This window comes from Gossypium hirsutum, chromosome A04, assembly GCF_007990345.1.
Source record: "Gossypium hirsutum isolate 1008001.06 chromosome A04, Gossypium_hirsutum_v2.1, whole genome shotgun sequence".
Taxonomy (NCBI): Eukaryota; Viridiplantae; Streptophyta; class Magnoliopsida; order Malvales; family Malvaceae; genus Gossypium; species Gossypium hirsutum.
The window spans coordinates 50,994,996-51,021,382 of NC_053427.1; the positions used below are offsets into that span (position 1 = coordinate 50,994,996).

The 26,387-nt window shown below is 34.8% G+C and overlaps 1 pseudogene; it reads right to left on the reverse strand.

Moving 5' to 3' along the window:
- Window positions 1–22: 22 nt before the first annotated feature.
- LOC107947811 (AT-hook motif nuclear-localized protein 22-like) lies at window positions 23–26,197 on the reverse strand (annotated as a pseudogene).
- Window positions 26,198–26,387: the final 190 nt, after the last annotated feature.

Genomic DNA, 26,387 nt, shown 5'->3' on the forward strand with positions numbered 1-26,387 from the left:
TGTAGATGAAGCTGAACTAATATCACCAAGCAGTGGTACTGGAGATTGTTAGCAAGAATGGAGGGCGACCACCATTGGCCCAAAATGCGTCATTTGGTAATTGAATAAAATTATGAATATTTGGTGGTAGTCCATGAAAAAGAGGCACATTTGACTCTGCCAACGCTTGTTGTCGCTGTTGCTGAGCTCCGACTGCATCGGACGATGATTCAATTGCACTGCTTGGTATAGGAAGCTGTGGTTGTTCTTCTTCTTCCAATGGAAGTCGCTCATACGCGACGTTACTAAACGAAGCTGCCATAATCACAATAGGGCCTGAACACGTTAGTGTCCCGACAACACTGCCACCCATGCCCGTCGACCAAATAGATGGTTAGACTTGAGGCTACATGCGGTGCCGCTGGAGGCGAGAACGAACCCGACAATGATAATATTTCAAAATGCCCATGTAAGCTCACGATTGCACCAACCGAGGATGGTTGCTGATAGAGGATTGAGCAGATGAAGCGGGTAAGAATCGAATTCAAAGTTGTTGGATTCAATAAATAAAGATTTGGATGTAATCTAAAAGAAAGAAACCAAATAGATTTAAAAAAAAACAACAAAAATAAAAAAAATATATATGGAATTTAAAAATAAAGAATAAATATTTAAAGTAATAACTAAATAAATAAATATAGATTAGGGATTTAAATTGCGGTCGCGGTCGTGTTTTCGGTCGCGTTGCGTTTATCGCAGTTGCGGACATAACGGATGCTATTGGGGTCAATGCGGCTATCGCGGTTGTGAATTTTTTTAAAATTCGCACAACTTATTGTAAATCATAATAATTATAATTATAATTATAAAAAGTCATTTTTAATGATTTTTAGAGTGTTTTCTAACACTTAATATGATATGAAATTGAGAATACAACTTTTATAATCATGAATTGTTCTTATATTTATTTATGAATTTTCTAAGAATCTTATATTAACTAATAACAAAGTAAAAAAAGAGAAGAATATTAAACATTTATTATATTTAATAAGTTTGAAAGTTTTTATAGATAAAATAATTGAAAATTCATACCTGAGAGATGTGTTCAATATTTCTTGACAGCTTTGAAGATGGTGAAGATATAAACATTCTATGTTGCAATAGGAAAAAAATAATAGATAAATGTATAGATTCTCATTAATTTTCATGTTTCCTACCACTTATTCTCACTCTCATTCTACTTTCATTTATAGTTTAACATGCTTCGATTCTTAATTATCTTTTCATAAAATATACTCCATTCATTTATCTAAAGATATATTTTAAATGTTTTAATATCATCAAAATTAAGAACATTAACAAAAGTTTTCTTTAAAAAAAACATACCTTACAAATAATGGTAGTGGTACAATTTAGTTTTCGCCAATTAGTGGAATGACGAGGAAGATCAGATCCTTCACTTTCACTTTGAGAGCGTTCTTGACTTGATTCGCTTGGCCTTTGTCCAAAAATATATCCAAAAAAAAGTAACATTTTCACCTTGGTTTTCATATAATTGATATGGAGGATATATTTGAGGAGGAGGTTACATGAGAGGTGGAGGTGGGTGATACATTGGTGGTAGAGGATGCATTTGAGGCTGGTATGGCACACCATAATTAGGAAATGGTGGATAATAACCATATGGTTGTGGATAACCATGTGAAGGATGAAAATATGAAAGTTGTTTTGGTGGATAAAAACCTTGAGTGCTAGTAGATGAATCACTGTACCCAAGGCTACTAGAACTCGATCTCGTACCAGATGAAGAGCCTATAGAAGTATGCTTCTTGCCTTTTCCTTTTGATGAAGCTCTAGGTTCACTTCTATCTCTCCTAGGTTTAGGAAACATATTTCCATCAAACTCTGATCTATCACAGAAATGTCCACTAGTGGTACCAACCCCATATTCTCCTCCATACTGACTAGAAGATCTAATTTCACCTCTATCACCACTATATCCATCATCCTCATCAATTGGACTTAAACCACCACCATCGAGTCCATTGCCACTCTGACTTGGCGTTGAACTAGAACTTGAATGAGACAAATTTGTTGCTAAGATTGATCAACATCCATTTCATCATTAGAGGTATCCACAGGCAACACACCGACATTTTCACCATCTAATAATGGACTCTCTTTCTCATGAAGCCATTCTGATAGTGGATCAACATATTCAAAGATATGATCAAGGCTGATAGGATTAAAACTAGCGTTTATATCATCAGTGCTCATTCTTTTTTGATGCTTTATCTGAAGCCTCATATTATAATAAGTAAACACTAGTTTCTCAAGTTTTTTATACTTTAACCTATTTCTTGCCTTGGTGTGAATATAACTAAATGTGCTCCAATTTCGTTCGCAATTTGATTGTTTGCTAAGCACTTTAATTGCTAATTTTTGTAATTCAGGAACACATGTGCCATATATTATCCGCCACTCAGCTGCATAATATTATTTAAATTTCAAAATAACTTCAAAATGTACAATATAATTAAATAATATAAATTAAATAAAATAATTTAATTAACTATTTACCTGGATTCATTTGCTTCCAAGCTCTTTGTGCTTGTGGAATACCGAATGTCTCATGTTTATTTCTAAATAGTAACAACTGCATAAATAAAAGATAGAGTAAAAAATTATAATAATTCTATTTCAAATTATGTAACTAAGTTACAAATAATAGTACTTGAATCTAACTTGATTAACCGTTCTAACTTGAGTATCAAGAGAAGGTTCTAATCTTTCAATTACTGATCGTGTACCTTCTAATGTTTCTATTAGTACATTCTCAAAATGCTCCACTCCAAATTGAAATTGAGGATTGAGAAAATAACTTAAGTATAATTTATAAGAATATCATCAAATAATAATAACCTAAAGCTTAAAATAATAAAATATAAAAATAGTTCTTAATTATATGAAACATTTTATCTTACCAGCTGAATGCAAGTCGGAATGCATAAAATTACATCTATTGTCAATAATCTTTTCATACTCGGTGAAATATCGGCAATCTTGTTGAATTGCTCGTTTAGCTCTATCAACAGCCTCATAAATAAAGCCTATTGCTGGTTTTTCATCGCTATCCACAAGCATCAATACTTTTACTAGGGGCTCGTAAACTTTTATGATCGATAGGTCATTGACTTTTTTCCAAAAATCTTTTCCCAAAACATTTTCTTTGGCTTCATAAGTAGGCCCTGACTTTTGTTATCCCCATTTTGATTCTTTAAATTCCTATATATTCATAAGAAAAATTTTAAAATAATATAATTTAAATTATTTGAAACTAATAAAATCATTAAAGGTTGTTATATTTAAGTAATTATATTAACTAATTATAAAATACTAACCTTTGAATTAAACGTTTCTCTCAAACCCTGCTTTTGTCTTTTTATCTCTTCAAGTTAAATGAAATGAGTTGCAAATCGAGTAAGAGCGGGTCGAAGTGTTTGTTTCCCTTGTGTATACTTCTTCATCAAATCAACAGTCCAAATGTGATTGTATACAAAGCAAGTCACTTTCTTTGCCTCATCTAACACTTTTGCTACACTGGGCTTTTTCCTAATATCTTCAAGGCATAAATCTAAATAGTGAGCTGCACATGAGGTCTAATATAGATGTTTTCTTTTCAACATTAATTTTTTTCTAGCAGCTTTCATTGCTGCCTCATTATCAGTCACTATTTGGACAATGCAATTTTCTCCAATTTCTTCTACAACTGAATCGAGCAAACTGTAGTGTAATTCAGCATCTTTACTACTAACACTTAAGACATCTACCGATTTCTAAAAAATGGTTCATTTACTACAATGAACAAGGAAATGAATGATGTGCATTTGATTCAAACTGTTGGTCCAACCATCACACATTAGAGTTGCACCCAATTCTTTCCAATGAGTCTTTAGTCCATTTACCCAATCATGAACTCGTAGTTTCTCTGACTCCAAATACACATCTGAAACCTCATAAGGTGTTGGGAGCTTTACACCTTGTCTAACTTCTGTTGACACTTGAATTAAGTTATACAACCATGGAGAACTTGCTAATTGAAAAGGAAGTCTTTCATATATTAAAAATTTAGATACTGCTTCACCTATCTTCCTTCGAAAACTCTTTAAAAAGGAGTCATTGACCTTTGCTTGCTTTGAACTTTTGCTTCTAACCAATTCAGGTATAGCTCCCCTTAAGTTAGACTCAGACTCACTTGGGATGGATTTACTTGTTCTATCTCTATGATATTCTCTAGCTGATCCATGAGAAGATCGCCCTTCTTCATAAATGTTATTCCAACCACCAGTACTTCGTCTGAATTCTTCCATTCTATGCCACTCATGTTGTGATTGGATAGTTTCTCGAGTTCCTTGCCTTATAGCAGAAACCTCATCAATGAATTCCTTGTGTTCATCCTCATCTTCTCTTAATTGAGATAAGAATTCATCTTTTCTCCTCTTTTTGTCTATTTTCTTTGTCTTGCTTTCTTTCAGTATATTCATCATACTTTCTCTAATGACACCTGTTAATAAAATAAAAATAATTCACACTTTATATTATTATCAATTATATATAACCTTTATAGAAAATTTACAATAACATTTAAAAATAATAAAAAAATTTACAATAACATTTAAAAATAATAATAAAGTATCACATACCAGTAACATTGAGCATGGTGCAACATTGCCAGTTTTATGAGCAATGTGCTCTTTAAATCGCATTATTCCTCCTTTCACAACTTTACCACAACATTTACATATGATATTTCCTTTCGTATTTGGCACTGGAGTTCCAAAGTGCCAACCTATATCATTACTTGGTGCACCCTCCAATCTTTTAGTCGGGAACTCCTCTTCACGTGGTGGCATGCTTTAGTTTTATTTATATATAAGAAACATAAAATTATATTTAGAAATATAAGCAACTTATTACTTATATTATCAACAATATAATACAAAAAAAAGTAAACATCATTAACATGGAAAATTTAAATTTATTGCATAATCCATACATAATAATAATAAATAATAAATTATGAAAGTTATGAAATTTTAAAATAATAATAATGAATAATAAATAATTATCATTATAAATTATAATTACAATATTAATTAAAAAATAACATATAAAGTAAAATTATAAAGCTGATAAGATTGAAACTTTCATATTAAAAAATATAATAATAGATTGTAGTCAAAGTAATTTTCATTTTCTGTAAAAGCTCTCCAAACTCTAATAAATCATCCAAAATATACTTTACTTTAATAAGTTAAAAGATGAAGAGGATGGGAGTGAGAGGTGGGATTCACTCTTTTCCACTTTAAATACTTACTAGTTTATAGAAATAGTAGGTGAAAACATTTACGTAATATATTTATAAAAAATTTGTTATGAAAATTAAATGCATGAAATGATAAAGTTAAGATGATTTTAAAGTTCGGTTTCAAATGTCATTATTTACATTTATATGCATGTATTTTTTTCTAAATTTATCAATATAAAAATATAAAAATACCTCGAAATAATATTTGTTGTTTTATAAAAATGAATGAATATTTGATAATTTTCTAATTGAGTTTGGTCTCGTTTATTAGGTTACATCAACTCAATCAACTCCTTAATTTATAGTATAGATTATTTTTTATGGTTGCATTAGCATAGTATATAATTACATAAGAAAATTATTAAAACTCCATATGTGTATGTAAAAATTTAATTTCATAAATTATTAATATGTTAAAATTTATATCAATAAAAATTAAACAAATAGAATATGGATATTTATATTATACTTAATTGTCGATAAGTTAATGTCAAGAGTCAACTAAACACTAATTTGATTGGAAATTAATAAAAAACATAACCTTTTTACAAAGTAGCAAATATTACAATATAAAAGTGTTTTTACATTTTATACAAAATATAAAAAAAATCAATTTAAATCCAAAATACATATAGAAAAATACAAACAATAATCAAATTTAAAAACTTTCAAATCCTCAAATTTATCATTCAAATTAAATCTCATTTTTTATATTAATTTTAATAAACATAGTGAGGATATCATTCTCATTAAATAATATATAGTGGTTTTATTTTAAAAATGATTATATATATGTTTAATGGGTATAATGAATTTCATTTATGAGTGTCGAAACCATTTTCAAATCGAGTTTTGAAAAATGAGAATCGATTTTAAAAAACGAAAACGGGAGTCGTCACCAATCATTTTAGGTGTGATTGGATCACCTTTAAAACATTTTGTTTTAAAATCATTAGTTTTGGTCCACGAAATAAAAGGACGGGTTCGGGAGTCGGTTACGTATGAGGAAGGATTAGCACCCTCGTAACGCCCAAAAATTGGTACCTAATTGATTATCAAATGTCTTTAATGTCGAAAATTTAAAAATTTTAAGATGTAATCCTCTTTAAAATACTTTGATTTTGAAAATTTGGGTTCACTCGTATCAAAACATTGACACTAAGTTAACCTTTTGGAATCCCTATCTCGAAACGAAAAATCGCCACATCCAATAAGTTAGGACACAACCTTTGAAATTCTAAGACAGTTGCTCGTATTTTAAAAATCTTAAAAACTTAGAAGGGAACTTGACTATTCGAACTCAACGAGAAAAGTTGCAACCCAATAAGTTAGGGCACAACTTTTCTCGAAGCTTTCAAATACTAAGCATTGCCTTTTTTATTTTTATAAAACTTTTAAATATTGTTTTAAATTACCTTTTAGAGTGACAATTCTATATTACGAAACATAGATATTCAAATAGCATATATTATAAAGTATTATCACACTTTATACAAATGCAATCACTATATAGAGGGTAAAATAGAATAATAAAAATAATCATGCTAAGCAAATAGGAATATACCTAAAAGAAAGCATAATAAATGCACTAATTATATACAATATATCATAAATAAAAAATTAAATAATATAAAAAACATGGTAAATATTAATGTGTAAAATATGTATGAGTAAAAATAGATGACATGCATAGCAAATGGATAAATAGAATCTACATAAAATATAAAATATACAATCCAATAATTTAATGTACATATGAATGGATTAATAAATGAAATGATGCATATAATACAATATATCAATGTACATATATAAAAATATGCATTTGAAAGTAAATTATAAAAGTCTAAGATATTACATAACATATAAAATACATAACATAACAATAATACATTAATACTAAAGTAAAAATAAATATTGTATAATAATAAAAAAACAAAAGTTTTATAAATATATGTATAATATAAACAAATAATAAAAAAATGTGATATTTAATAATATAATGTATAATAAAAAATATTTATAAGAATAATAATTATAAAAAATATAAAATATATTGGTTTAGTAAAATAATGTATAAAATTTAAAATATGTAAAAGAATTTATATTTATAATGAAATAATTATATAATATATATAAATATAAGTTTAAAATAAGTAATTAATGATGAAATCTACGTATTATACAAATTATAATATTATAATATCTTCAAAATGTGTAATAATAGAACATAAATAAAGCAGTTATTAACATATAAATAATAAGTATATAATACAAGTTAAAAAACCTTTAATGATAATAATATATAGATAAAAAAGTATAATAATATAAAAATGACATAATAATATATAATAAAATAATTATAATATATAATATATAATATATATAATTAATAAATATATAATACAAGTAAAAATATAATAATAATATATAAATAATAAACTAATATATAATAAATAATAATAATGTAAATAATATATAATAAAATAATTATATAATATATAATATAAAAATAAGGTTAAATAAAACAAATAACAATATAAAATATATATATAATAATAAATATATAGGGTTAGATTTAAAGTTCAGCAAAGTTACAGGGTGAATTTAAAAGAACTAAAAATTGAATTAAGGCCTTATTTAAAATGCGCGCAAAATCAAAGGGGCTCATTGGGCAAAATGCCCTATCCCCAAAACGGCAACGTTTTCCAGAATATAATTTAATAGCCATCGGGACTAAATTAAAACTAAAATAAAATAATAGGCCAAATCATAAATAAAGTAAAGTCTAATTGTAAAAGCAAGAAGGGGTAGAAGGACCGATTAGGAATTAACCCAATTCTAAAAAAATGCGCGGATCCTCCTCGGGTAATCGGGTCAACGCGCGGATCCTGGGGGCGCAAAACGACGCCGTTTCGTTTAAGCTATATAAGCTACCTTCTCAGCTTAAGGTTCATTTGAACCCCAATTTACAAAAACTAAAAAAATTCTCTTTGAAAGAGAGAGGAAGGGAGCTCCGGGCTCTAGCCTTCGTACGCCATGCGCCGGTCCACGTGCCCACGCGCCCACGCGCAGCCCTAAGGGCCACCGTGTACAGAGATCGGGGGGTTTAAAAACCCTCGTCTCTTCAGATCCAAAACAGGTAGTTCTTCTCCTTTTCAAATACCCTTAGTATTTTGCTAAACAGTTCATATATATGCGCTAAAAAAATAGAGAATAAGTCACTCGGTTATCACCTTTGAAACTGTTTGTATTCGTTTTATATTTCTGTATCTCTCTCACTTTACAATGGTTACAAAGGGCTTTATATAGCCACTGATTTGTTACATAAGGAAAGAAATCTCCGATTTCTTTCTATTTCTTGTCTACTGTATCTTTGACTATTATCTGCTGAGTTTCCTTTTCCATTTTGTAGGTACCCCGACGATCTCAGCATTAATAGTGGTACCAAGGCCAGAGGGGAGGCCTAAGATCGCGGTGCTGGACGGTCGCGAGAGGGACGAACGCATTGATGGCGCGTCAGTGTGCATTGATGGCCTCAATCTGGGGAGTTGAACCGACGCATCTGATGGCTTCTAGAATCTTCTACTTGTGGCGCGAGAAGAAAGAAGGCAGAAACCCTAGGGTTTCCTGCCTGGGTCTATAACAGTTTGGGCCAATTGAGGCTTTGGGAATTTGGGTTTGCAACGGGTAGAGGTGGTTTAGACCTGTTTGGTCAGGTTGGGTATTGGGTCTGTGTATTTGGGCTAGTTTAGTGTATCTGGGTAGGATGTAGACGGGTTTAGCTGAATTGTTTTGGTTTTGGACCCATGATTTGGGCTTTGTAACCTGGACTGTTTAAATAAACAAACAAACATTTATTTATTCATTTTTGTATTTTGGTTTTGGTATTAAGGCCCGGATGAATTTGGGCTCTTACAGCTGCCCCTCTTTGCTTATTGCTGTGTAACAGGAATTGAGCAAAGACTTATAGAAAGACCAAATTTGTCCTGGACCTTAATCTGCTCACTGTAGACTCAAAACTGTCATGTTGATATCTTTGATCTATTCTCCATCGAACGCAAAGATACCGAATTTGCTTCTTCGATTTGTTCTCTGACAATACAGAGACAACAAATCATCCTAGATTTGCTTCATCGTAAACACGTAAAAGCCAAATCAGCTATGTTTTTTATTTGTTCCTTGTAAGCATAAGGATGTCAAACCATCTTGAGTCTGTTTGAGAACATCTGAGAGTCAAATCTGCTATGTCCTTGATTTGTTTCATGTAAACACAAGAATATCAAATCATCTTAGATCTTGCTTCAGTATAAACATCTGAAGGCTAGATCTGCCATGTCTGAGAACATCTGAGAGTCAAATCTGCTATGTCCTTGATTTGTTCCTTGTAAACACAAGAATATCAAATCATCTTGGATCTTGCTTCAGTATAAACATCTGAAAGCTAGATCTGCTATATTTGAGAACATCTGAGAGTCAAATCTGCTATGTCCTCGATTTCTTTCTTGTAAACACAAGAATACCAAATCATCTTGGATCTACTTCAGTATAAACATCTGAAAACTAGATCTGCTATATTTGAGAACATCTGATAGTCAAATCTGCTATGTCTTCGATTTGTTTCTTGTAAACACAAGAATACCAAATTATCTTGGATCTGCTTCATTATAAACATCTGAAAGCTAGATCTGCTATTCTGCGGCCTATTACCCTGCTGTTTAGGAGACTAAAGCACGCCGTCTTTGATAACCTGTAGAATGATTATGCCTGATAATTAGGATGCTATGCTCGAAGTGAGTCGAATGTTCCTAATTAAATGTGTTATGATGCAAAATGCTATGAATATGACCCCTATCCAAAGCGTCGCCATTCAAAATTTCATTCTTGCTCAGCCCGTAGACCTTCCTCCAATACTACAATCTGTTGAAGATGTCTGTAAGAATTGAATCATTGGTTTTGTCTATTTTCCTTTTGGACTAGAAGAAAGGAATTCCTCGAGTTTCTTCATCCCCTATTTATGCAGATCTCTCGAACAATCGTCCTATTTTAGTTTCTTGTATTATCTAGAAACTCTAGAGTAATGCGCAAAACTTCATTTGTGAATGTATTTAGTTCATCTATTATTATTTCAATGCAACATATTTAAAGAATAATGGAAAATGAATGAATCTTTTATGAATTATCAAAAAGATACAAAGGGAAATTAGCCATGAAAGCCTATCTTTAAGAAGAAATAGAATCTAAAGATAGTAAACGAAAGAGAAGTTAGATGCCCTAGATATAGCTTGAGTGCTTATACATCAACTTCATGAAGGCATGTGTTTAGAAGATTCAAAGTATTCTGTCGATGCCCCAGTATGCGACATTCTTTGCTCTTTGAATAGCAAGATTACCGTATGTCTTTCAATATTTGAGCTGCCCTTTCGGGTTTTCAACTCAAAACCCATTTGGCCACAAGGCACCCTTTGCGGGTTTTCACCTTGGCCTCTCCTTTTTTTTTTTGAAACATCTCAAGGCGCCCTTTGCGGGTTTTCACCTTGGACTCTCCCTTCTTATACAAAGTATCTTTTAACTGAGTTTGAATTCACTGGATTGGGTAAACTTTTCCCATCCATTTTTGTTAAGATCAATGCACCGCCGGAGAAAGCTTTCTTCACGGCATACGGCCCTTCCCAATTCGGCATCCATTTTCCCCTAAAGTCTTTTTGAATAGGAAGAATCTTTTTCAGCACAAGGTTTCCCTCATAAAACTCCCTTGGTCGAACTTTCTTGTCATAAGCCCGCATCATTCGCTTCTGATACATCTGACCATGACGAATGGCTCTTAGCCTCTTTTCTTCAATCAAGTTCAACTGGTCATCTCGGGATTGAACCCACTCAGCTTCATCTAACTTTACCTCCGTCAAAATTCGAAGAGAAGGTATTTCTATTTCAATAGGTAATACTGCTTCCATCCCATAAACTAACGAGAATGGAGTTACTCCAGTAGAGGTTCTGACAGATGTTCGATAGGCCAGGAGTGTGAACGGTAACTTTTCATGCCAATCCCTATAAGTCTCAGTCATCTTTCCCATTATTTTCTTAATGTTCTTATTGGCGGCCTCCACTGCCCCATTCATTTTTGGACAATAGGGTGAAGAGTAGTGATGCCTGATCTTGAACTGGTCGCAAACCTCTGCTATCGTTTTGTTGTTCAAATTCAATGCATTGTCGGATATGATCCTTTCAGGCATTCCATACTGATAAATAATCTCATTCTTCAAAAATCGACTTACAACTGACTTAGTAACATTTGCGTAAGAAGCAGCCTCTACCCATTTTGTAAAGTAGTCAATCACCACGAAGATAAACGGATGTCCATTTGAAGCTTTCGGTGATATTGGTCTAATGACATCTATGCCCCACATGGAAAAGGGCCATGGAGAAGTCATGACATGTAAAGGTGAAGGCGGCACATGAATTTTGTCCCCATAAATTTGAAACTTATGGCATTTTTTGGCATAGTTGATGCAGTCTCCTTCCATAGTGGCCCAGTAATAGCCAAACCTCATGATTTGCCTTGCCATCGTGAACCCGTTTGCATGGGTACCACATGCACCTTAATGAACCTCTTCTAGAATTAGCTTGGCTTCCATAGATTGATACATCTCAAAAGTATTTGGTCTTTCCTTCTCTTGTACAGGACATCCCCGTCCAAGACATAGTCACAAGCTAACCTTCTCAAAGTTTGTTTATCATTTTCGGTTGTCTGTTCTGGATATTTACGATCTCTTACATATCGCAATATATCCTGATACCAAGGATTATCATCCTTTTCTTCCTCTTCAAGGTTACAACAGCTAGCTGAAGTTTTATAGACACTCATTTGAATTGGTCTCATCTCTTCCTCTTTATTTTCCCTAATCATTGAGGCCAAAGTTGCTAGAGCATCTGCCATCTGATTTTCATCTCGCGGGAGATAATTAAAGGTGATATTATCAAACTCCTCAAGCAACCCCAAAACTACCTTTCGATAATTGATCAATTTAGAGTCCCTTATCTCCCACTCACCTCTAAGCTGATAGATTACCAACGCCGAATCTCCATATACTTCTAGGCTCTTATACCTCGCTCTATGGCTGCTTGAAGTCCCATGATACATGCTTCATACTCAGCCATATTATGTGTACAATCAAAGTCTAACTTGCACGTGAATGGGTAATGATCGCTATTAGGGGATACCAAGATTGCCCCAATTCCATTCCCGACTGCATTAGAAGCCTCATCAAAATTGAGCCTCCATGGAGAATTTTCAGTCATTGCTATACACATTAATTCCTCATTTGGAAAATCAAAGTTCAATGGCTCATAATCCTCTAAAGCTCGACTAGCTAAGAAATCAACTACCGCACTTCCTTTTATAGCCTTCTGACTTACGTAGACTATATCAAACTCTGAAAGCAAAATTTGCCATCTCGCCATTCTTCCATTTAAAGCCGTTGACTCCATCATGTATTTCAATGGATCCAATTTTGAGATGAGCCAAGTAGTATGGTATAACATGTACTATCTTAATCTTCGGGTGGTCCAGATTAGCGCACAACACAACTTTTCAATTGGTGAATATCTCATTTCATAGTCAGTGAATTTTTTACTGAGATAATAAATTGCCTTCTCCCTTTTCCCCGACTCGTCATGTTGGCCTAGCACACATCCCATAGAATTACTGAACACTGATAAATACATTATTAATGGTTTATCTGGGCTAGATGGAGATAACACTAGAGCATTCAACAAATATTGCTTGACTTTCTCAAAAGCATTCTGGCATTCTTCATCCCAAGTACCTTGATTGTGCTTTCTGATGAGGCAAAAAATAGGATCACATTTCTCAGTCAATTGTGAAATGAACCGAGCGATGTAATTCAACCTTCTTAGGAATCCTCGAACTTCCTTCTGAGTACATGGCAGAGGAAACTCTCGTATGGCTCTGACCTTGTCTGAGTCAACTTCAATTCCCTTTTCACTGACTACGAAGCCTAATAACTTTCCCGATATGGCCCCAAAGGTGCATTTTGCTGGATTGAGCTTCAACTGAAAATTTCTCAACCTTAAGAACAATCTTCTTAAGAACTCAATGTGTTCCTTTTCTGTTCACGACTTGGCAATCATATCATCAACGTATACCTCGATATTCTTATGCATCATGTCGTGGAATAAGTTTACCATAGCTCGTTGGTATGTTGCCCCTGCATTCTTCAATCCAAATGGCATTACTTTGTAGCAAAAGGTGCCCCATAAGGTTATGAAGGTAGTCTTATCCATGTCTTCTGGATGCATCTTTATCTAATTGTATCTTGAGAAACCATCCATGAAAGATTCGCTGTGTTGTCTACTAAAGTGTCAATGTGTGGCAAAGGAAAATTATCCTTTGGGCTTGCTTTGTTCAGATCTCTGTAATCAACACACATTCGTACCTTCCCATCCTTCTTAGGAACGGGCACAATGTTAGCTACCCATTCGGAATACTTCACTTCTTGCAAGAATCCTGCGTTAAACTGCTTCTTGATTTTATCCTTTATTTTCAGAACAATATCTGGACGCATTCTCCGCAACTTCTGTTGGACTGGTTTGCAATCTTGTCTTATCGAAAGACGATCTACTACAATGTCAGTACTCAATCTAGGCATATCCTGATATGACCAGGCGAAGATATCCTTGAACTCTCTAAGCAACTCAACTAGACCATGCCTTGAGTCCTCGCCAATTGGGTTCCGATTTTCAACTCCTTCCTTTCTCTAGGGCTATATTCTCTATTACCTCTTTCTCATGTGGCATGATTTGCTTCTCTTCCTGCTTAACCATTCTTAACAGATCGAGAGATACATCACAATCTTGAGCATCTTCAAAATCCTGAGGTTCCTCTAAACACATGTCTTGCTCGCCAGAGAAATTAGGAGCTGTAGTATCAGCGCTCATATCATTGATATCTAGAGACCTGTAGGGGTATGAAAGAATATACAAAGAATGAATGAATTGAAGAATGATTGTTTATGTGCTATGAATAAAAGAATAAGAATTGCTAGAATTTGAAGGAATATTGGTTGATAAAAATGAAACCATACTCGTTTAAATTGATAAAAGTTATGTTTTATTTAAATAATTATAGATAAACATAAGCCTATTTCACAAATATAATATTACTACTCCTAGGCCCTAGAGTAACAGACATGTTTTGAGAATTACTCTGAAAAATTCCTAAAGACTACAGGAAGGTCTTCCACAGTTCAATTATTCAGAGAGCTCCGGTTCGTAAGGGCGAATGCCCTCGAGGCTTCCTTACTCCGATCCATCATTGTGTACAGTATTAACTTGATGATTTTCCTTTATCAGCAGTCCTCCTGATTTAAAGGATTTGGATATAGGTGGGAATGTCATCGGTTTCCACTCGACTTCTCTTCCATTCAAACACGCCTTTCTTCTCGCTTGGCGCTTATCTATTTCCTGCCTCTTGTGCTTGTGGTCTGGCTTGAAGCCCAAGCCAAAGCGGTCCTTCTTCTAATCAGTTTTGGGATTTGAACCCCTCCTTGCAACTGTCTTCCTAGCCCTTTTCCCGGCAATGCTCATTTCCCTATCATCATTTGTAGGGTCATCCTCGTGGCTCCAGACATTTTTGGTACCGGCACTTCGCTTCCTTCCAAAATGAAGGTGACATTAATGACTTCTAAAGAGCGGAAAGAACATTCAATAGCCTCTTCATTTGCCTCAACATAAGGGGCATTGCTGGTAACTGCCGCTATGATGTCCTCTTCTACATTGATGGTTATTAAGCGACCATCTGTCACTAACTTCAATTTTTGGTGCAATGAAGAGGGCACCGCTCCTGCCGAGTGTATCCATGGTCTCCCCAATAAACAATTGTAGGAGGGCTTGATATCCATCACTAGGAAATCAACTTCATATGTATTCGGCCCAATCTCCAGAGGGATGTCAATTCGTCCCATTACTTTTCTTTCAGTTCCATCAAAGGCTCTTACCACATTATGACACGTTTTCATATGCGAACTGTCAATGGGCAATCTATTCAATGTGGATAGCGGCAGGACATTCAAAGCAGACCCATTATCCACGAGTACACTTGGAAGTGTGTATCCTTTGCACCGAGTAGTGATGTGTAGGGCTTTGGTTGACCCTATGCCCCCAGGTGGAATTTCATCATCATTAAAATAAATGAAATTGCCAGCACTGATGTTGTTTACCAACCAGTCCAACTTATTGATAGATATGTCGTGGGTGACATATGTCTAGTTAAGTACCTTCAACAATGCCTCCTGATGCACCTCAGAACTCAGAAGCAAGGCTAATACTGATATGCGCGCTGGTTGCTTACGCAACTGCTCGACCACACTATATTCACTATGCTTAAGGAACTTCAGAAATTCCTTAGCCTCTTCCTCTCTTACCGGTTCATTGATGGGTATTTTAGTCTTTTTCCTTTTCTCAACATCAATATCTTTTATTTTTGTGGGCTCCATTCTGATACCCCCCTCATCATAACGTTTCCCACTTCTTGTAAAGGAACCTTCATTCTGCACATCCTTAGATGTATTGGCTATACTCTCTTCTTTGGGTACTGTTACACTACAGTCGTAACTCCATGGCACCCTCTTGTCATTTTTGTAGGGGAAAAGGCGTGGGTTTATAGATGACCACTTTGGGTCTGTTTTGTGCCCCCACTTCATTATTCCCTGGCAAGGAAATAATAATTCTTGGCCGATTGGTTCCTTGTTGTACATCTTCTAATGCACTTATTTCTTTTTCATAAGAGCTACCTTCAAAATTTTGTAGCTCTTTATTATCAATAAAGCCTTGTACCAGGCCTTTGAATTCCTCACAATTTTGGGTCTCATGACCCTCCCTTCCATAGAACTCACAGTAGTCCCCCACTTCTTCTTTTCCTTCCTCAGAGGTTATTATCCCTTTCTTCGCCATCACATTCCAAATTATTCTCAAAGGCATCTTTACTTCAGCGACACTTTCCTTCATCCTTTTTTCACTAGCCTCACTAATGGCATTCACTTCTTGATGGTCATGGTTTGGCAAAGGGTTCTCAGTATTTGGGGTACTCTCAAATTTCAAAACCCCATTCTTGATCAACCTCTCTATGGCTTTCTTGAATCCAATACAATTCTCAATTGAGTGCCCCGATATTCCAGCATGATACTCACATCTGGCATTTGCATCGTACCATTTAGGATATGGAGGCTATAATGGTTTCAAGTGGAAAGGGGCTATAGTATGTGCATCATACAAGTTTTGATAAAGCTCTCGATATGTCACAGGTATAGGTGTAAATTGCATCCTCTCATGCCTAGTGCTAGATTCCTACTTTTGAGAGCCCTGTTGCCCAACTGGGGCTACTTTGGGCTGACTAACCGTGACTGCTTTCAAATTGAAACTGCTTGTGTTGTTCACCTCATTATCTTTTCTTCTTAGGGCCGATCTTTTGGCCACTTCCCCCTCAATTTTACCGCCCCTTATGGCGTTCTCAATCATCTCCCCTGCCATAACTATATCCGCGAAACTTTTCGTGGTGCTTTCAATCATGTAAGTGATGAACGACGCTTTCAAAGTGTTGATAAATAACATGGTGGTTTCCTTTTCTAACAATGGTGGTTGTACTTGCATTGCCACCTCCCTCCATCGTTGTGCATATTGCCTAAAACTTTCATTAGGCTTTTTCTCCATATTCTGAAGTGTGATCCTGTCCGGCGTCATATCAGTCACATGGTTGTACTGTTGCATGAAGGCTTGTGCAAGATCCCTCCACGAATTTATTCTAGCTCGGCTCAACTGATTGTACCATCTAGCTGCTGCTCCCACTAAACTATCTTGAAAATAATGGATCAACAGCTGATCATTGCTTACATACCCTGTCATCCTTCTGCAGAACATTGTGACGTGAGCCTTCGGGCAAGTAGTACCATTGTACTTCTCAAACTCCGGCATTTTGAATTTGTGAGGCAGCACTAGGTTTGGGACTAGACTTAAATCTTTGGCATCAATCCCATGATGATTGCCAGTGCCTTCCAAAGCCTTGAACTTTTCTTCTAGCCATCTGCAGCGTTCATCTAACTGCCTTGCAGCTTCATCTTTCAAATCCTCCTTTTCCACCATATCTAGATCAGGAACGAGAGGATTAGTAGGATTGTCACCCAAATTGAGTCCCAAACCAGCCGGGAAATTCATATGGATACCAGCATTAATCAGCCCATGTGGAGGCTTCACAGTGACAGATGGCCTTCTAGGAGGTGCCTCGGTTTGCAAGGGCACATAAGGCGGAGTAAAACCCGGAGGAGGACCTTCATTCTCCTCTTCAGTGATCGTCATGGGAGCTTTTCCTTTATCAATGGCTCTCAAAAGCTGAGCCATTTTAGCCATCATGTTTCTTTGAGCCTCTAGCTTCTGCTCCCTCATTTCATTCTGCATTTTGGCCAACTGCTCTTGCATTTGATCTTGCATATCTTTTTGTAATTGCTCGAACCTTTGATCCATGCTCTTAGTTTTAGTGCGAGTGCCGTAAGGATGTGTGATTTCCAAATTTTCTTTTCTACCTTTGAAAGTAAACTTTAACTAATCAGGGTCTTTCTATAACTTTGAATGCAAATGATGTGATGAAATGCTATGAGATACAAATGCATGAATGCAAAAAGAATATCGATTCTGGTTCAACTTCATTTAGAAAATTTTATTTAGAAAAAGAATATCTTTACATATAAGAGGATCACAAATACGCTTTCGCCCTAAGGCCCAAAGCTTTAACTCTATCTAATAAAAGGGCTAACTCTCATCCTACATCCGACGATGATGAATACATCAAACTCAATACATCAGCTCGAATTGTCAAGTCTTACATATACTCAGCAACCTCTTGAATCTGGGCTATGGCCTCTCCAATGACATGATCCCTTTCTCTGACCTGTCCTCTAGTCTAATGTAGCTCTCCCTTCAGATAATCTTCTTGCGCCTTGAGCTGCTCAACCCGGAGTTCACTGTCATGCAATGCTACCTCCAAATCCTCAACCTTGCTCTTTAGCTCCTTTAACTCGACCGTAGAATTATGGTTTTGGTACCAACGCAGGGATCTTCCATGTTCAATCACCTTAGTCTTTAATCCTTTATTCTCTTCTTCTAATTCCAAATTCTGCACTTGCATCTCTTGGAACCTCCTCTCCCAATACTCGGCTCTAGCCTTTTCCTCTTGGACTTCTTTCTGCAACTGCTCCGAAGATCCTCCTACTCTCGCCCTTCTCAAGGATACTTGTGCCCTTTTGTAATGCTCTTTTAGATCATCTCGATCTTCCTCAAGCTTCCTCTTTTCTTTCCTCTCTTTCTCGGCCTCCATCTTTTAAACGTCGATGTCCAAACTCAAGTACATCTTCTCTTCTTCGAGCTTTGCTATCCTTTTCTCAAACTCCAAGCTTTTTCTCTCGAACTCTTGCTTCATAATTTCTAACTCTGAGGGCTTTGCTCGCAAATATTCCTCCATTGGTCGAGCTTTTTCCACATTTGGCTTAGGGATATTATCATTCACCCTTATTCCTCTCCATTCAACAAATTCTAGTGTGGTAGCAGGGCTAATAGTTACTCCTTTCAATCGACAAGTCTTCTTCCAAGCACTAGACATTTCGCTAACCCTCCTCTTGTAATCGGCTCCTCTGTATACAAATTCACTTTGAACCAACCCATGAGTCACTGGCACGAACTATCTCAACCCATGCTGCCTTAGTACAAGCAATGGGGCATAACCAATGGCACCCCAAATTCCCAACAGGGGTACCCAATCAAAACTGCCACATCAGTAAAGAACCTCGCCAGGCATCATCCATGGAGCCCTCCACTCGACATCTTTCAACTGAAGATTCTGAAATAGCGCCATCCAATTTTCTTCTGGAACATCAACTCTCCTAGTTGAAGTTACTATATCTTTCAACGGTGAATAATCCCCTAAGAAAACCCGACAAACCACCCTATCTATCAACCGAAAATGACTGTAGAACCAAGCCAAAAGTAACTGAGCACATCCTATAAACCTGCCAGCACTAGCCCTCCTACATGCACCTAAAGATCTGAATGTTTCTGCCAGAATTGCAGGAACAGAAGTGACCTTTTTACTGAGTCGATGAAAAAGATCCGTGGTTGCCTCATCCACATATCCCAAAGCCCTAAGGAAAACCATCAATCCATATAAACTTAAGGCAAAAATATCTACCTTCTTCGTCTCATCAGGGTGTGTCAGAATCAGATCTTTCAAAGCGTCCCACGAAATGCACTTGCACTCACCCTTTTCTTTAATTCAGGCCGTGGCCCACTGCTCGCTCATCCCCGTAATAATCATCAATTTCTTCCAAAAGGTAGGGACACAAGGAGCTCAGGAATAGATCCTATCATTCTGAAACCGGGGACAACGAAGTAAAGCAGTGTACTCTTCCACAGTAGGCACCATGTCTACTTCCCCAAAAGTGAAGCAACTGTACGTCGGGTTCCAAAACTGAGTAAGGGCTCGGAATAAGTGTTCGTCTATCTGAACATCAAGCAAGTAAGGTAAGTCTCCATAGTTACCGTAGAATAACTGCTTGGTCTCTTGGCCCCACTGATCCCAAATTGCCTTAAGCTCTTGGAGATTATTCTGCGTGACGCTAACACGAGTGTAATCTGGCAACTCCGATATGTATCCCTCAGCTATACTATCTCCCTTTTCTAGTTGAGTTTGCTCAGACCATCTATGGATGTTAGCGTTGCCTTCCACTCTATCAAAAAGTCCGTTCTCCATAATAAAACTTCCTAACTTAGAAACTGATCGTGAACCGATATCTTTGTAAATGCAAAATGATATGCAACAAAAGAAAGGAAATAGTTAGTATCACATGATAACAATAAACTCAAAGATAACCTACAAGGGTAATCATTACGGTATAATTCTATCTAGGTTGAGCTCTTACGGTTTTTCTATATGTGGTTTGTTTCTAAAGTTTAAGGTACCCGAACCAGCAGATTCCTCGATTCTCACCCATTATAGGCTCATTTGAATCGAGTTCAGTTCAGGGGAATACATTTTCCTATGGCTACACGGAGATGAAAATCTCACGAAACCATAGGTACGGATGTATCTCGAAAGTGATCCGCTATCCTGCGCGGAGGCGAAAACCTCACGAAGGCGTAGTTTCTCACTCCCACTTAAGGGTGTGACTACAACGGTCATGCAAATGCAATGCGTATTAGAATATATAACATATGTAATAATACAAACACATGTAATGCAAAGAGGATTGAATTTTAAAATTTTTCAAATTTTTGACATTAAGACAAGAGGTAATCAATTATATGGCTTGACTCTCTTATTAGTCCCCAGTGGAGTCGCCAAGCTGTCGAAACCATTTTCAAATCGAGTTTTGGAAAATGGGAATCAATTTTAAAAAACGAAAACGGGAGTCGTCACCAATCTTTTTAGGTGTGATTGGATCACCTTTAAAACATTTTGTTTTAAAATCATTAGTTTTGGTCCACGAAATAAAAGGACGGGTTCGGGAGTCGGTTACGTACGAGGAAGGATTAGCACCCTCGTAACACCCAAAAATTGGTACCTAATTGATTATCAAATGTCTTTAATGTCGAAAATTTAAAAATTTTAAGATGTAATCCTCTTTAAAATACTTTGATTTTGAAAATTTGGGTTCACTCGTATCAAAACATTGACACTAAGTTAACCTTTTGGAATCCCTATCTCGAAACGAAAAATCGCCACATCCAATAAGTTAGGACACAACCTTTGAAATTCTAAGACAGTTGCTCGTATTTTAAAAATCTTAAAAACTTAGAAGGGAACTTGACTATTCGAACTCAACGAGAAAAGTTGCAACCCAATAAGTTAGGGCACTACTTTTCTCGAAGCTTTCAAATACTAAGCATTGCCTTTTTTATTTTTATAAAACTTTTAAATATTGTTTTAAATTACCTTTTAGAGTGACAATTCTATATTACGAAACATAGATATTCAAATAGCATATATTATAAAGTATTATCACACTTTATACAAATGCAATCACTATATAGAGGGTAAAATAGAATAATAAAAATAATCATGCTAAGCAAATAGGAATATACCTAAAAGAAAGCATAATAAATGCACTAATTATTTACAATATATCATAAATAAAAAATTAAATAATATAAAAACATGGTAAATATTAATGTGTAAAATATGTATGAGTAAAAATAGATGACATGCATAGCAAATGGATAAATAGAATCTACATAAAATATAAAATATACAATCCAATAATTTAATGTACATATGAATGGATTAATAAATGAAATGATGCATATAATACAATATATCAATGTACATATATAAAAATATGCATTTGAAAGTAAATTATAAAAGTCTAAGATATTACATAACATATAAAATACATAACATAACAATAATACATTAATACTAAAGTAAAAATAAATATTGTATAATAATAAAAAAACAAAAGTTTTATAAATATATGTATAATATAAACAAATAATAAAAAAATGTGATATTTAATAATATAATGTATAATAAAAAAATATTTATAAGAATAATAATTATAAAAAATATAAAATATATTGGTTTAGTAAAATAATGTATAAAATTTAAAATATGTAAAAGAATTTATATTTATAATGAAATAATTATATAATATATATAAATATAAGTTTAAAATAAGTAATTAATGATGAAATCTACGTATTATACAAATTATAATATTATAATATCTTCAAAATGTATAATAATAGAACATAAATAAAGCAGTTATTAACATATAAATAATAATAAGTATATAATACAAGTTAAAAAACCTTTAATGATAATAATATATAGATAAAAAAGTATAATAATATAAAAATGACATAATAATATATAATAAAATAATTATAATATATAATATATATAATTAATAAATATATAATACAAGTAAAAATATAATAATAATATATAAATAATAAACTAATATATAATAAATAATAATAATGTAAATAATATATAATAAAATAATTATATAATATATAATATAAAAATAAGGTTAAATAAAACAAATAACAATATAAAATATATATATAATAATAATAAATATATAGGGTTATATTTAAAGTTCAGCAAAGTTACAGGGTGAATTTAAAAGAACTAAAAATTGAATTAAGGCCTTATTTAAAATGCGCGCAAAATCAAAGGGGCTCACTGGGCAAAATACCCTATCCCCAAAACGGCAACGTTTTCCAGAATATAATTTAATAGCCATCGGGACTAAATTAAAACTAAAATAAAATAATGGGCCAATCTTAAATAAAGTAAAGTCTAATTGTAAAAGCAAGAAGGGGTAGAAGGACCGATTAGGAATTAACCCAATTCTAAAAAAATGCGCGGATCCTCCCCGGGTAATCGGGTCAACGTGCGGATCCTGGGGTCGCAAAACGACGCCGTTTCGTTCAAGCTATATAAGCTACCTTCTCAGCTTAAGGTTCATTTGAACCCCAATTTACAAAAACTAAAAAAATTCTCTTTGAAAGAGAGATAGGAAGGGAGCTCCGGGCTCTGGCCTTCGTACGCCACGTGCCGGTCCACGTGCCCACGCGCCCACGCGCAGCCCTAAGGGCCACCGTGTACAGAGATCGGGGGGTTTAAAAGCCCTCGTCTCTTCAGATCCAAAACAAGTAGTTCTTCTCCTTTTCAAATACCCTTAGTATTTTGCTAAACAGTTCATATATATGCGCTAAAAAAAATAGAGAATAAGTCACTCGGTTATCACCTTTGAAACTGTTTGTATTCGTTTTATATTTCTGTAACTCTCTCACTTTACAAGGGTTACAAAGGGCTTTTTATAGCCACTAATTTGTTACATAAGGAAAGAAATCTTCGATTTCTTTCTATTTCTTGTCTACTGTATCTTTGACCATTATCTGTTGAGTTTCCTTTTCCATTTTGTAGGTACCCCGACGATCTCGGCGTTAACAGTGGTACCAAGGCCAGAGGGGAGGCCTGAGATCGCGGTGCTGGACGGTCGCGAGAGGGACGAATGCATTGATGGCGCGTCAGTGTGCATTGATGGCCTCGATCTGGGGAGTTGAACCGACGCGTCTGATGGCTTCTGGAATCTTCTGCTTGCGGCGCGAGAAGAAAGAAGGCAGAAACCCTAGGGTTTCCTGCCTGGGTCTGTAACAGTTTAGGCCAGTTGGGCCTTTGGGAATTTGGGTTTGCAACGGGTAGAGGTGGTTTAGACCTGTTTGGTCGGGTTGGGTATTGGGTCTGTGTATTTGGGCTAGTTTAGTGTATCTGGGTAGGATGTAAACGGGTTTAGCTGAATTGTTTTCGTTTTGGACCCATGATTTAGGCTTTGTAACCTGGACTGTTTAAATAAACAAACAAACATTTATTTATTCATTTCTGTATTTTGGTTTTGGTATTAAGGCCCGGACGAATTTAAGCACTTACAATGAGCTTTAATTTCAAGTCTCTATAGGCTATAACATATTAAGTCAAACATTAATTCTTTAATTAGGTATAAACTAACAGCTGTCCTACTCTCCTACTACCTGTCAATACTTAAGAGAACACTAGAAATGTTGCCTCGGTTTTGGCTAGGGGTAAAGGAAAAAAAATGAAAAAATAAAGAAAAAAAGGAAATCAAACGGCAGAAAATTGAGAAAGAAAAACTGAAGAGGCCTGAAGTCCTAAACTCTATCGTGAATCATCCTCTCAAAACTCATATCATATCCTCTCAAAACTCTTATCAAACTGAAGAGGCCTTTTCCCTTCATCTTCATCCCTAACCTAAAGTCTATTTGCACTGCAAAAACAAGCAAGAATCAAGACAAAATTTCAGCCTTCAGATACTTCTGTACTTGAAAATCTCTGAAATCTGAATATGCAATTGCAAATGACTAGGGATTTAGGGTTTGCTTTGTTTTCCCTTTGCCATTTGGTTTGAAAACATAACACTAAAACATTTGGTCTCTTGATGGACTGATATTGGTCATGGCGTCATGCAGTAAACCAAATTTTATAACGATGGTTTATATTTTTCATTTTTTCAAGGTTTTCAGTTTTCCAGTTTTCAACTCTCCTCTCTCTTTCAACATGATGATGAGGATGGCAGAGGGTAAAGGAAGAGATGGTGGAAAGTGGAATGGCTAGAAGTAGGGAGCAAAAGAAGAAGGGGGTGGAAACAAAAGGTGGGCGTGGGCATGAAGGGGAAGAAGATGATGAACAATAGTGAGGCCCTCTTCCCCTGTTTATTTGGTCTTCTTTTTATTTTTATTTTGGTTGAAAACACTGATTTTGCAGGTAAGGGAATATATTCCCTTTTGTTTGATTGTGTTTCACTGTTGCTGTTGATTTTTGTTTAGAGAAGATACATTTTTTTTAAATTTACTGTAATGGGAAATAACAGGAATAGTAGTCCATTATTGCTGCAATTGGCCATTACCCGTTAAATTGTGGCCGCGACCCACCACTATCGGTGTGACTCTGCTTCACACCGCAATTTTCAACAGTAGCAGTTTCGGACGGTGCTGCTACCGCTATATAGCGGCCGCTATAGCGGTATCGGACCGCTATTTAAATCCATGATATAGATTAGATGAAACAAACAAACTAATGGATAAAATGATAAATGTCCAATTAAACCCTTTAAGATATGAATCACAATCAACTCAATTAATGGTTCTAATACATCTTTCAATAAATAATCATTAACAAATTAAAAGGTGAAGAATGGATTCTCACAACTCTTTAAAGAAAATCGAGAAGAAAACTATTTTTAAAAATCATAAGAAAAAAAATCTTGCACAAAGAAATAAACTCTCGAAGTTAAAAATTTTATGAATGAAAACAATTGTGTGTTAATGAACAATGAAGAAGTTTTCGTATAGGCTAGTTAAGCACATTCAAATAAAACTCTAAGTACAAAATTCTAATTAATCTAAATAATAAGTAATTTTAAACTAAACTTTCTTGTTTGACTAGGAAACAAAAACTCCTCCTAAACAATTTAAAATATTTAAACAATATCTAAAATTTGGAATAAATAAATAATAAATTTTAAGTCTAAAAACTGAACCCAATTTGATTTAAACTCAAGTTAAAAGCTCGTAACTCGTAATTTATGTCATAATCGCATTTAGAAATTCTGCTCGCGCAATCTTCACTAAATAGTTATAACTTGAGCTCCCAAACTCGAAATCGAGTGAGTCAAAGTGTGTTTTGAAGCTAATAGATAGATCTTCAAACGCTATGCAAACATCTAAACCCAAAAATGCATTGATCCCATCTAAAAATTCATTGCAAGTTGACTAATCTTTTCAGTTTGAAAATTGGCAACTTGGTTGAACTGACTTTAATAAATTTCACTCATTCCGTGCATGTATCCTCCCTCGTTTTCTAGAAAAGGTTTATCTTTACATCTTGTCTTTGATTAAATCTTGGTTTGATTTGCTCGGCCTTTGACCTTATTATTGGGCCTTGAGGTAGTATAAGCCCTTCACATCAATAAGTCTAAAATCAGGCATTGAAACTCCCATCAGTAGCCAAAGTGTAACATTGGTAACGTGCCTAGTTCTGCTCATGATGCAAATGCCTCTCTTGAGTCATCGAGCGAAGGTGGAGATGCTCTTGACGATGTCGTACTCGTTGCCTATTTCCATTACGTGTATGCGTAAAGCGTTGGCATTATCTCAAGTCATGATGATGGCTGGCTTAGGTTTGTTCTTGGATCTAGCAGATCTGCCTCGTGGCTTTCTATTATTTAGTTCAACTTCATCACTGAAGGAATGAGAAAAGGTCATATACCAAAAATAAAAAATAAAAAAAAGTGAGAGAAGGGGAAGTACAAAAAAATGAAAACAAAGTTTTTTGTCCTACTATTATTAAAAAGTACAAAAAAAAGTCACGATCACTTACTTAATCAGCTAATGTGTCATGTCAACAAATCGTTAGTGTATTAATAAAAATTTTAACAGCAATGATTAATTCGAA